Here is an 11553-nt window from a genome sequence, read left to right as displayed (position 1 = left end):
TTTTTCTCTCATACAAGATTTGCAATCAAAGAACTGAAAGAATTGATAAAATTAGTTAAATTCAATCTAAAGGATAAACAGTTTTTTTCACGTGTTGTGTACTTACAAGCATGTTTTTAAATTCAGGGTGGTTTGTTTATTCCTTCTTAGCTAATGCACAAAAAGTTTAGTGGGCAGTAGGTGGTGCCTTGAGAGGCTACCTAGAAGAGAGGCTAGACAGAGTTAAAGGAATAAAGTAGGTATTTATTAAAAAGGCATTTAAAGGACACACCTTGGGCAGTACAAGACCCTGGCCGTGGCTCCACCCAGTATGGAGGATGGATCACACATTTTCACACTTTTATAAGTTTTGGTCCATTTATGTATTGGGGTTAATTGTCCAATTACAGCTTCAGATTATGAAGTCCCATCCTCAGTTTGCTCTCCTCAATTTGCTGTTGTTTACACTTTTTGGGCCTGAAGCTGCAATGGTGTCCTTGGTTCTTGGGCTGGAAAAGGATTGTTTTGTCTAATTACCCTGTGAAGAGAACTTGCTAACACTTTACATGAAGTTCAGAGTTATATACTAATGCAGTACAGACTGGAAAATATGAAAGCTAAAACTTAAGGCATCATAGGAAGTAGGAATTTGAAGACTTAAAAATGTGATAATGAACAGATGAAAATAATTCAAACAGCCAATCTGTTCTTCACACCTAACCACTGCTTTACTTTTTTTGTATCAAGTTAATATGAAACACAAACATAATTTTACTCAATTCCTACATAATAAGCACAGTTAAATGCACATGAAAATGAAGCAGCGTTTTGCAAAACCTGAAAGTCTTTTAAAGGTATCTGTTTTCTGGAATGATAGCTTTAAAATTATAATATCTTCTAAATAAGTAACTGTTATCAAAGAAAACAATAGGTGTTGGAGAGAGAAGACTGCACAGAAGACTGCTTTTATATAACCACAATCACACAAAGCATTTCAAATTTAGTTGTCTACTCCTAAATTTGCCCTAAAGGCCACAAAATTAATTCTAAAACCTGTAGATATCTTCAAGTTATTTTATATTACAATGAGACATTAAAAGATTTGCTACACTATCAAGATAAACAGTACAAGACCAAAAATCCAGAACCAAACTAGAAATTTGTATTTCTCAGAAGTAAAAAGGTCCACAACAAAGAAATAATTTGAGCCAAGATTTAATTTTTAATATTTCCCCACTAATAATCACCAGTCTTTATCATCTCAGCAGCTGGAAAGTATTTGTGGAGTACACCAGTGAACCTAAGGCTATGTCTACACCAGTGAATTAAACAGTACCTGTGACTCTTCCCAGACACTGGAACATGACAGGTCTGAAATTATTAGAGCAGTCCCCGACATGCTTTTGGCCTGTACCAACTAGCTGTCTCCCAAGCAATTCCCAGGCATGGAATTTCAACATCCCACAGATCATTAGCACCAAAGGATTTGCATCCAGTCAGCCTGCTCTGGAGGCTGGCTGTGTTTGTTTACTGGGTACTTGTGAGTCAGTCTATGCCAATTGGCTTCTGGGCCTGGGAATATTCTTGGGAATGGTGTTAGTTGTTGATTTAGACATACATCTCACCCCTTCTCTGCAGTGCTCAGGGCAAGTAGGGTGCTTAAGGAAAGTAAAGACCAAGTTAATGAGGTTTCATTCAGTTACAATAACTTTTGATAACCAAATCCATATGGATGAGGGTTTTTTCTATTTGTTTTAACAAGCCACCTTCCCCTTTTATTTTAATCTCATAGCAACAGATGCAACACAAAATTCAACTAAATTCAGAAACTGTTTGAGGTGCAGCTTGTTTTTTCTGTAAATTGATTATTCCATGCAGTATGTCAGGCTGGAGTTCCATTTAAATGTGATGCAGGTAGAATATCCAATGCTAGCAGTAGCCAGAGATGAGTGCCCACCACCGCAAGTCTGGAAGCCAAGAGGGCAGAGCGTTATTTTGTGCTTCTGCAGAGTGCCTCTCTTGTTTTGGACAAATTGTTGAAAGCCCAGTCCATAATGCCTAACCTGTTAGGCTACAGGATTATGCCTCTTCTCAGCCTCCAGTACAATCCATTTAAGAAGACCACCAGCTACACTGATGGTAAAGACAACCCCAAAGAGATGATGATTTTAAACACTTCCAGCTGCAGGGAGACAAATTGGAAGGGACAGAGGTTCCCATTTGCAGGCTGAATGCTCTAGCCATTGGGATAGATGGTACAGTACAACCAAAGCTTACTTGGCTCCCTTCCCACTTGTAGGTACTTTCAGAGGACATCTAGATTCTTAGCTTGTAGTCTGAGTATAGTCATGCAAGTCTCAAACAGAATGAGTTCTCAGACAAACCTTTTTCCTGGTACCTTTGGGATAATTCCAAATGACTCCTCAGAACATGATGTTTCCAAACTTTGTTTAGTCCCCAAAATCTGGGCTTTGGATGCCACCCTTGAGTCCATATCTCATAAAATTTAGTTGCGCTGTGCTGAAATTATGGACACCTAATTACTGTAATAGCTCAGGCTTTTAAATTGCTGCTGTATTTACACTGCCTTGTCACTTGGGATCACAGGCAAAATTCTCTGGGGACTGCCTGCAGGTTGACAAAAGCAGGTTGCTTTGTTTTTCATCTGGAAAATCAAAATGTCTCTCCATAGAAGAAATCTAAGGCAGAGAGCAGGACTGGCTCATACCTGTGCTCTTCCAGGCTGTGCAGACACAGCTCAGGTGATTTGGTTCTTTGAATTCAAACATTGATTTCGGAGTCAGTAGAAACAGTGTGGCCTTAACTCCCTATGTGTAATATGAGGAGTAGCAGAGCTTTTCTTCCTCACAGTGATCAGGAAGATAATACATTCCCATTCTGGAGTCACTCAGGCAGTACATCATGGTAGCCAGTCAAAACACACAGCCAAAAAGATGGAAAGTTTTTGGGGGTGCAGAGGAGGCAGAATGATGGAGGTAGTTACAGATGACTGATTCACAAGACAGACTCACACTGTTCTATATCCTAGTGAAAGTTTCTCTACATGCACTGACTGAGTACAGCTGAAGGACAAGGTACTTGCAGCTCAGTGACATAGGAGCAATGTGTGGTAGGTGCCAGCCAAAGCTGGCAGCCAGGGGAATTCTCAGCTGGGAGAACCTGGCTGCCTTCTAGCCTTGCTCATCTGCATATATATATATATATCTGTATGTATGTATGAATATATATATATAAATACACACACAGATAGACATATATGTGTGTGTGTATATCACAACTTTTGAAAGAATCATGATCTTAAAAATATCTTCTAGATTGGCTGAGTTTTTTGTCTCATATCTAGTAATAGAATAAATACACAGGGATGCCTCATCTGTGATTATCCTCAGCTTTCACATAGACCATGCTGTAAAACAAACATGTTGGTAGAAGTTTCGATGCCTCTCTTCTCAGAAAAAAAAAAAAAAAAGGACTAAATAGCCCAACAGTGCAATAACTGGAATATGTGGAGAAGAAATATAGGCAGGCACTCCAAAGATGTTAAAAAATGCAAAATATCTTTTTGCAGCTAGCACAGATATGGATGAGCAAAGCTATTGACTAAAGGCAGGAGGGAAGAAGGAATACCTAAATGGATTTCATTATGAAAGTGTTCATTTCTTCTACCTTAACCCCCCACTTTACTAGTTTCCAGGTAATTCTAATTTAATTCCTTTCATTAACAGCTTACAGCTTGTTCAGCCAGCTCTGCAGACAATTGATTTTTATTACTACATGCCTCAGTGACTTTCTGCTCTAGGGTTTTTTTTTCTACTGACTATACCATTCTTGAAATCTTTTCAAAATTGTATTTTGTGTTTTCATAGTCTAGTCTGTCTTTCCAATCAACCTTATCACTTATTTATCACATTCTTCTATAAAACAAATTCAATAGATATTGTATAACAGCAAATATTTACTATTATGGTTTCTGCTTTCAGAGGTAAGGTTTTTATTTGATTTGAAGGTTTTTATTATGGGGCTGCTGCTAGTGAAAATTGCTGAAAAGAGAGAAAAATAGCCTGATTACGATATGGTAACTATTGGACATGTGAAAGAACAATATTTGGAAAGCACTTTTGAATAATAAGAGTTTTTAAGATCCACAACTGAAAATATTATGCGATGGTGCTGAAACTTCTTAGTCAGATTGGCTTCACCCTTAATTAGAAAGGCAGAGTTCACACTGACACCTGCTGTTAAGCTTTCCTAACTTTTTCCATCATGAAACCCTTTTCAGCTTGATTGTGTGGGCTGATATTTTCTGGAGTAAGTGTCATTTTCAGAATTAAATCAAAGGATAAAAAGGGAGAGTCAGTGTTTCAAATGAACTTGTGATTTTTAAGAATTACGGGGGGATAACAGCTTGCTTACTTCATATGGACTCTCAGTTATTTCATTTTAAAAAATCAGTTACCTACATCCTTTGAAAAAAGAACTTGAAAAACAGCACTTTCACTCACTGAAGTTCCCTAGAGAGGCATTCATACTTTGCCAAGCTACAAGCCCCAGAAAAATCAGACAATACACACTGACTTAAGTGGAAAAGTATTACAGGTCTGTATCCAATGTCTTTGAAGATTCTACTTTCTTTTACCTCTGACAAATCACCAGGAGTAAAAAAAGACAGCTAGGGAACTCAAACACTGACAAAGTACATAAGATGATGAGGACAGAGGTGTTGCAATGGGATGTATAAAACAGAAGAAGAATAGACAAGTTTGATAGGACATGCAACGCCAGTGAAAAGAACAAATATTAGCAAGAAAAAAGAGAAGGGAACAAGAGGAAAAACTACAGGAGGCAACAGGCATTTTAATGCCTGTTGTGATGAAGCATTAATCTAATTAATATAAAGTTGTAATGAAGCACTAAACCACAACTTTAATATCTTGACACTTCTCTGATGTTTAAAACCTGCCATAATTTTCCATTTCCTTTTACTCATGTGTCCACAAAAAAGATAACACATTTTTGTTGCTTCTTTGGTACTAAAATAATGATGAAGTTCACTGGCAATGACCTAGGTAGCCCAGGAGATAACTCATACGGAAGATGAGCCTGTAGTTCTTCTAACCTTCCCCACAGAAAGTCAGCATCAGGCTTCTGTGAAGGTGACTGCATACCTGGAAGATGAGTCCAGACATATGCTATTACAAAATCATTTGTTCTTCTCATAGAAGGGATTTGTCTCCATTCATGTTACATAAGAAATATTCTTCATAAAATAAATGTTGTTTGAAATTATTGGCATCCCTAAGATTACAATTGCTGACTGACTGCTCATCTGCTAAGACCTACATATGAAATTTTTGGTTTTTATTTGGGATGATTTTACACCTTCTTCCCTTCATCACCTCTGAAGAGAATTTGGAATCAGAAAACTTGGGGGTTTGACTCTGAATTTCCCCAAGTTTTCTAAATTCAGTAAACCCTTTGGCCTTTGCTGTTACAATGTCTATAAAATAAATATGAGTTACCTACAAGCAGCATACAGAGCTTTCCACCTGCACATTGGCAACTACATTTTGGCCCAGGTCAGCAGATGCTGAATGTGGCGAAGACTACAATTTACAAGGACAATCCTCAATGTCCTTCTTTCATGTCACACAGCTCAGCATTTACGCCTTCCCTCTCCTGTACTGATGATTCACATGACCCCAACACACCATGATCATCTGCCACCCAACTAACACTTCATTAACTAGAATACCTGCAGTGATTTTAACCACAGCTCACCATAATGTAGCCACTACTGGTCTATATTAGACTAGCATTCATGAACTGGTTGGAAATTACCTGGTTGTCTCAGCCCTATGGGATTTTAAGATAGAAAATAGATAAATCAGTTCCTTTTTATTATTTAAATAATGAACAATATTAAAATAAAGTCTTGTTATAATGCTGACTGACTGATGTATTTTTGAGCTGGTATACTGATAAAGATTATACAGAAAAATGAGTTCAAATAGCTGTCCTCCTGATTTAAATTGGAAAGTTTGGAGTTTGTTTAGTTTAGAGTCCCAGGAGGTCATCTGAAAGCTTCATGTGAAGCTGGACTCCGGAATACATTAAAAGATATCTGCTTATCATTTGCATTTCAACAAAACAGTTAAATTAGTTAAAACATACAATACCTGAAAAATTCCAAATGTAAATGAGTATCAAACTAACTGTATTTAACTAAAAAAGAAATTTTTCGGTATTTAGTGTTGGGTTGTGGTCATACACCTTGCTAAGCCTCTGTGTACAGAATGGCTGAGCAGCATTCACCATGTCTTTGGATGCCCTCAATGTGCTATCAAGAAGCATTTTGCTTACTGCTTTAGTATCTCTATTTCCCTGTTTCTATGGTTTTTGCCCTCTGACTTTTCCTTCAACTCCTTTTTTATTGTGATTATAATTATTTGTTGCCCCTAATAATTTAGTTTCTTCCTGCTTCCTTATTCCACAGTTTTCCCCTTGTCACTGAGAATGTGTCCTTTCACAGCTGCAGCTTAAGTAATTTCCTAACATGGATGTTAAACTATGTCTCTGACCATCCTTGCTGAACTTAACTAAAGGTTCTTTGGTCCCTTGTACTTTTTTTGAGGTGGTAGGGAGGGACAAGACCAGAACTGCACAACATATTACAGACAGGGCAAAACCACAGATTTACATTGTGGCAGACCACCAGTCTCTCTTCTGTTCTTCATTCATCGCCTAGTGGCTCCTGATATTTGATTTACTCTTTTGAACACTACCGAACACTGATGTTTCTGTGTGACTATAGATCATAACTCCCAACTCTTGTTCCAGGCAGCTCATGGAAGTGAAATCAGTATTTCTTCTCTTTATGTACATCACTGAACATTTATCTGTACTGAATTTCAGTTGTCATTTTATTGCTCAGTCACCAAGTTTTACTACCCTGAATAAATTAGTATCATCAAACTTGATTACCTCAGTGCTAACATGCTTTTCAAAGTACTATAAAACCGTGTTGAACAGCAAAGGCTCTAGCACAGATCTGTCACTACCTTCTACAGTGAAAATTGACCAATTTCTCCTGTCTTCTAAGAATTTAACAAGGGTCTTCCCTCTCATGACATGGTGCGAAGTTTCTCTAAACGCCTCTAGTAACACATTTCTCAAAAGAGTTTTGGAAAAACCAAGTAAGCCACATCAACCACATCATGGTTATCCATGTAACATGTTCAAAAGAAAGGCCAAAAACCCCATCATTTTATCAGGATATTAAATAACACTGCTCTTGATAGCTATTCTGCATGGTACAGATCATGCTTTTAAAAATGCTTAGGAATTTTGTACTTCCCCATGTCTCATCTTAAGTGTTTCAAAAGTTGCCTTCAGATTTTCAGTTGCCCTCGGGTTCCAAGGCAGCTTTGTGAAAGTTACCTGTCATGTTTTAGGAGTCATTCAATTCTTTCAGGCTTGAATTCCTCCCGAACTCTGTCTTGAACACCACCTTGTCCTGGCAATGTGCTACTCTTTGTGTGCCCTTTTTTCTCCATGTTTTATGTAGCCACTTCTTTTCCATGTGGGTCCTCTGAGGAGTCTCTCACAATGACCAACCTTAGATGAGAATCTGCCCTGTTTCTTGTGAAGTGAGTGCAGATGAAAATAATTAACGTAACCCCTCTGCAATGGCCTGATCCTCCTGAGTACTCTCTTCATACCATGATTACTACCCTTGCCCTTCAAATTTTGGCTTAGTTCCTGTCTTTGATATACTGGAAGAAAGATTTGTTGCTACTTGGGAATTCCTCTGCTAGATGCTCCTCAAAATTCTTCTTGTCTTCTTGTGCTTTTACATGTTACCTGCCAGACTATACAATTCTTTCTATTCTTTTAATACGGACATATGGTTTTTCACAGAGCATGTCTTGCTTTTATTACGCTTGTCACTTCCTCGCTAGTATGTGGGTTTTCTTCTGCCATTTTCCACACTTTTCTTCATAAACAGGCTGTGTTGGCCCAATGCTTCCAGTGTGCTGGTGACCAAAAAAAAATTCAAGTGAAGAGGATTCCATTCTCTTAGATGACCTTTTTAACTTAACAAGGTGCTTCTTTCCCACAGTTCCCTTTTTTGAGGAGACCAACTGTGGTTACTCCTAGAAGAACACCAGAGCTGAGCGTGCTGCAGCAGCCGCTGCAGAGCAATGCCCAAGCTGTGAGGCTCTGGGGCAGCCCCTGGAAGCTGCTCTGACCCAGCTCACAGGCTACAGACCCTCCTGGGCTCTGCCCAACCACCTGCCCCAGAACCATCTACTGAGTGATCTCCATGGTGCAGTCTCATGGTGTTCCCCCTGTCGCTGCAGGCAAATTAGGCAGCCCACGATTGTTCTCCTGCCTGATTTGGCGGCTTCTCTGGTAGTCTTAGGATACTGAATGCAATGTTACCATCCTTGCTGGGCAGTTACCAACCAAATGGTGCATTTGATTTAGGCTTTGTATTTCAGTCCACGTGAATTCATAAAGTTGTTTGCTGAAGCGGAGAGTTTCTTCATTATATTCTAACTTTTAAGAAGTAAGTAACATCACATCACCACCATGAAGGCCTACTTAATTTTCACCTCCATCAACAAATTTTTTGTTTTGATGTTATAATCTGTGGATTAACTTTCTTCTGTCAAGCTTCTGGTAAGTGTATTATGCCACTTCTTCCACTTAGGGCTGGACTTGTTTCCCTCATCGTTTATCTTAGTTTTTAAGCAGTTGTTTCTGCCACATTTTCTTATTTAACTGGCAGCCTATTTGATTTTTCTCTGCTTTGACTGATGTATCTGAAATCCCACAGCATTACCAGTACCACAATTTCCACTTCAAACCACATGTTCTTCTGAACATACTGGCTTTCTCAACACTTGTTTACAAGCTCATGATACTCCTGATTTTAAGTGCCAGAAGCCCAGTTCCCTAATGACCCCTCTCTTATGTCCCCCTTGTATGAAACAATGTTTCTAAATCCTAGTAAATATGGCAACCATATTTTTGCAGCTTTGATATCTGGCTGAGGGGATGGCATTTGTGTTTGGCACCCGTATATTGTGCTTGCCAAAAACATAAAATACAAATCCTCTAAAATGGGGTCAAGTATGTCAATGTCTTTCAAGTATGGTGTACCCTCATGGACCATCATACCAGCATAGCCCAGGGTGACAATTTGTGGAGAGAAGAAAAATCAGTGTGAGAATGGTAGGGAGGGAATTTCTAAGTGAGAACAGCCACCAACTATTTCACAATGTGCAGTTACATCCCCAGAAGGGCTCTGTCTAAGCAATGCTTCTTCACATGAATTAACACTGTGAAAACATAAACCAATTAATTATATTGTATTGTTTGCTATTGCATAAAGTTTTCAAAATTACAAGACTATGAACATGAACATTCAGATACATTGATCTAGAAAAGTGCAGGCTTAAGTTTAAGACAGAAACATTTCTATCAGATTTTTCTAATAAATATTTATAAGAAAATTTTATTATTTGAATTATATTTCTGTTGTTCAAGGAAGTACAACTGCTTACTTTATTACACTCACCTTTCCTGCAAGAACATACTTATTTATTTTGTGTTTTCTCACTGTGAGCTCATTTATATCAATATCTGTGTGTGATAGAATGAGAGGCTCCCATCAAGTAGGAAAGTAAACCATAGGAAAAATACAGGCTTGTGAAATTATAAAAATTCCTTAGTTATCTGTCTAAAGAATGCATTAACACTGGTTGCAGCAGCTAAGATCCTTGCCCTTCAAAAGTGAAGCTGGGAAATTTAATTTTTTCTTCCTCAGGATCAAAGTATTTAGCCTACATTGCTACTTCAGGGTAAGTCCTATGCACAGTCTAACTCTAAAGTCTGTAAGTTTGTTTCCACTGAAAATTTTGGGAGGAAAACATCTCCTATGCACTTGAGTTATTCAAGATTCTGTGATCTATGCAGCATCCAGACTCTAACAGCATGTCCAAAGATGGAAAAATACAAGAGATTTAAGGAAATACAAGTAGTGTCCTGTTGGCATCTTATTGCAAAGGTTTCATACCTTCTCGGTGCTTTCTCACAGGCAGCTCCTTACAGCACTGACTCCACCTTCTCAGCACAGCCAACAAACTCCATCTCACCCACCCAACCTGCTCTTTTATAATACCCCTCTTAATTGGATCCAGCTGTGGCCTATTAAGGGCAGGCTTGTTCTTAATGCTTGATAATTAGCACAGCTGTAACTCCTTAGTGGTGAAGGTAATCTCACCCCTATCTCAATTCTCCTACCTTCTATCTATCCACAGTGTCCGAGTACAAAGATTTTTTTCTATTAAAAAAATCCTTCACGCGAAAAGACCAATGGTTCAAATGTAGTCTTCATAGTGAAAATAATATGTAATTTGTAATTTCTATGAATGGCAAGCCTTAGCTCTGAAACTGCTCTGCAGGAGGGGTCTTTATCTGTGGAGGGCAGAATGATGTCCTGAGACTGTACTTGTCGCTTGTAAAGGTGACTACATATTCCATGGCATATGAAGAAAAGACCGGGGCAGTACATGCTTTTAGAGGATTTCTAGGATTTTACATTCTTATCTCAAGAATTAATGAAAGAGCTTTTTATTTTAAAAACAGACAAAAAAGAATCTGGGGAAGACCAATGCTGAATCATGTAAGAAAGCTGAATTACAGGACTGTCAGATTAAAATCCTCATCATTTAGAAATTGGAATGAATCTGCAGAAGATTGAACAAAAATGTCCAAAACCTTCATGTTAACATTATAAGGAGATACAGACAAACACAATATGGACAGCAACTCCCCAGTAGAGCAGTCTCAGGGACAACTTGGCATTTAACAGAGGAAAAGAGCAAACAGACAGCAAAAAGCCTGCCCAAGTACCCATTCCCATTACCAAAATCATGAAGAGAGCAGAAAACAGAAGCAAATTACAAAATCACATAAAATTGCTCATCATGTACTATGAAGAAAAAATTAGGTGATGGATACACCTTCTATTTGTGGTTATACACTTCCAGCAGAAGAAATTATTGTGCCAACAGTTGTAGTCAAGGGAAAGGGAAATGGAAGAGGGAAGAGGAGAGGAAAAAGGAGGAAGGGAACAAAAAGGCAACATAAAACAGAAAACATAAACCTCAGCCTATCATAAGACATCAAGACAAGGCAGCCTACAAACAGGAAATTAAATGCCAAGTTCACAAGTAAGGCATCAGTGAACCTAGTAGGTTATGAAGACTCCTACATTATTACTTGTGAATAGAAAACAAAATTGAAACTGTAACAAGACAGATTAAAATTATAAAATGCATGACCATAAAACCACAAGGACCATGCAATAAACCCCCCAAAAAAGACACATAAAGAAAATATACAGAGAAGGCTTACAGGCTGAGATTTCAGGTGGTGCAGACAACATGGAAAATAGTGTCATTGAAAGAAATAATGAAACTTGTTAGAGGTTTCTGACAAATGATTTTAAACAGACTCCAAAATTTTTAAAAATCAACACCTCAT

General features: G+C 38.2%; 1 long non-coding RNA gene across 1 annotated transcript; it reads right to left on the bottom strand.

Moving 5' to 3' along the window:
* Positions 1-1166: 1166 nt before the first annotated feature.
* On the bottom strand, positions 1167-10149 carry LOC135307355 (uncharacterized). The gene is made up of 3 exons (XR_010368064.1): positions 10082-10149; positions 8393-9344; positions 1167-8033 (listed from the first exon to the last, which is right to left on the bottom strand). It is a non-coding gene; the product is annotated as an uncharacterized LOC135307355 (long non-coding RNA).
* Positions 10150-11553: the final 1404 nt, after the last annotated feature.

The sequence above is a fragment of the Passer domesticus genome, chromosome 1 (assembly GCF_036417665.1).
Source record: "Passer domesticus isolate bPasDom1 chromosome 1, bPasDom1.hap1, whole genome shotgun sequence".
In the NCBI taxonomy this organism is placed as follows: domain Eukaryota; kingdom Metazoa; phylum Chordata; class Aves; order Passeriformes; family Passeridae; genus Passer; species Passer domesticus.
The sequence above is the reverse complement of the archived record's forward strand: the minus strand, read 5'-3'. Positions and strand labels throughout refer to the sequence as shown.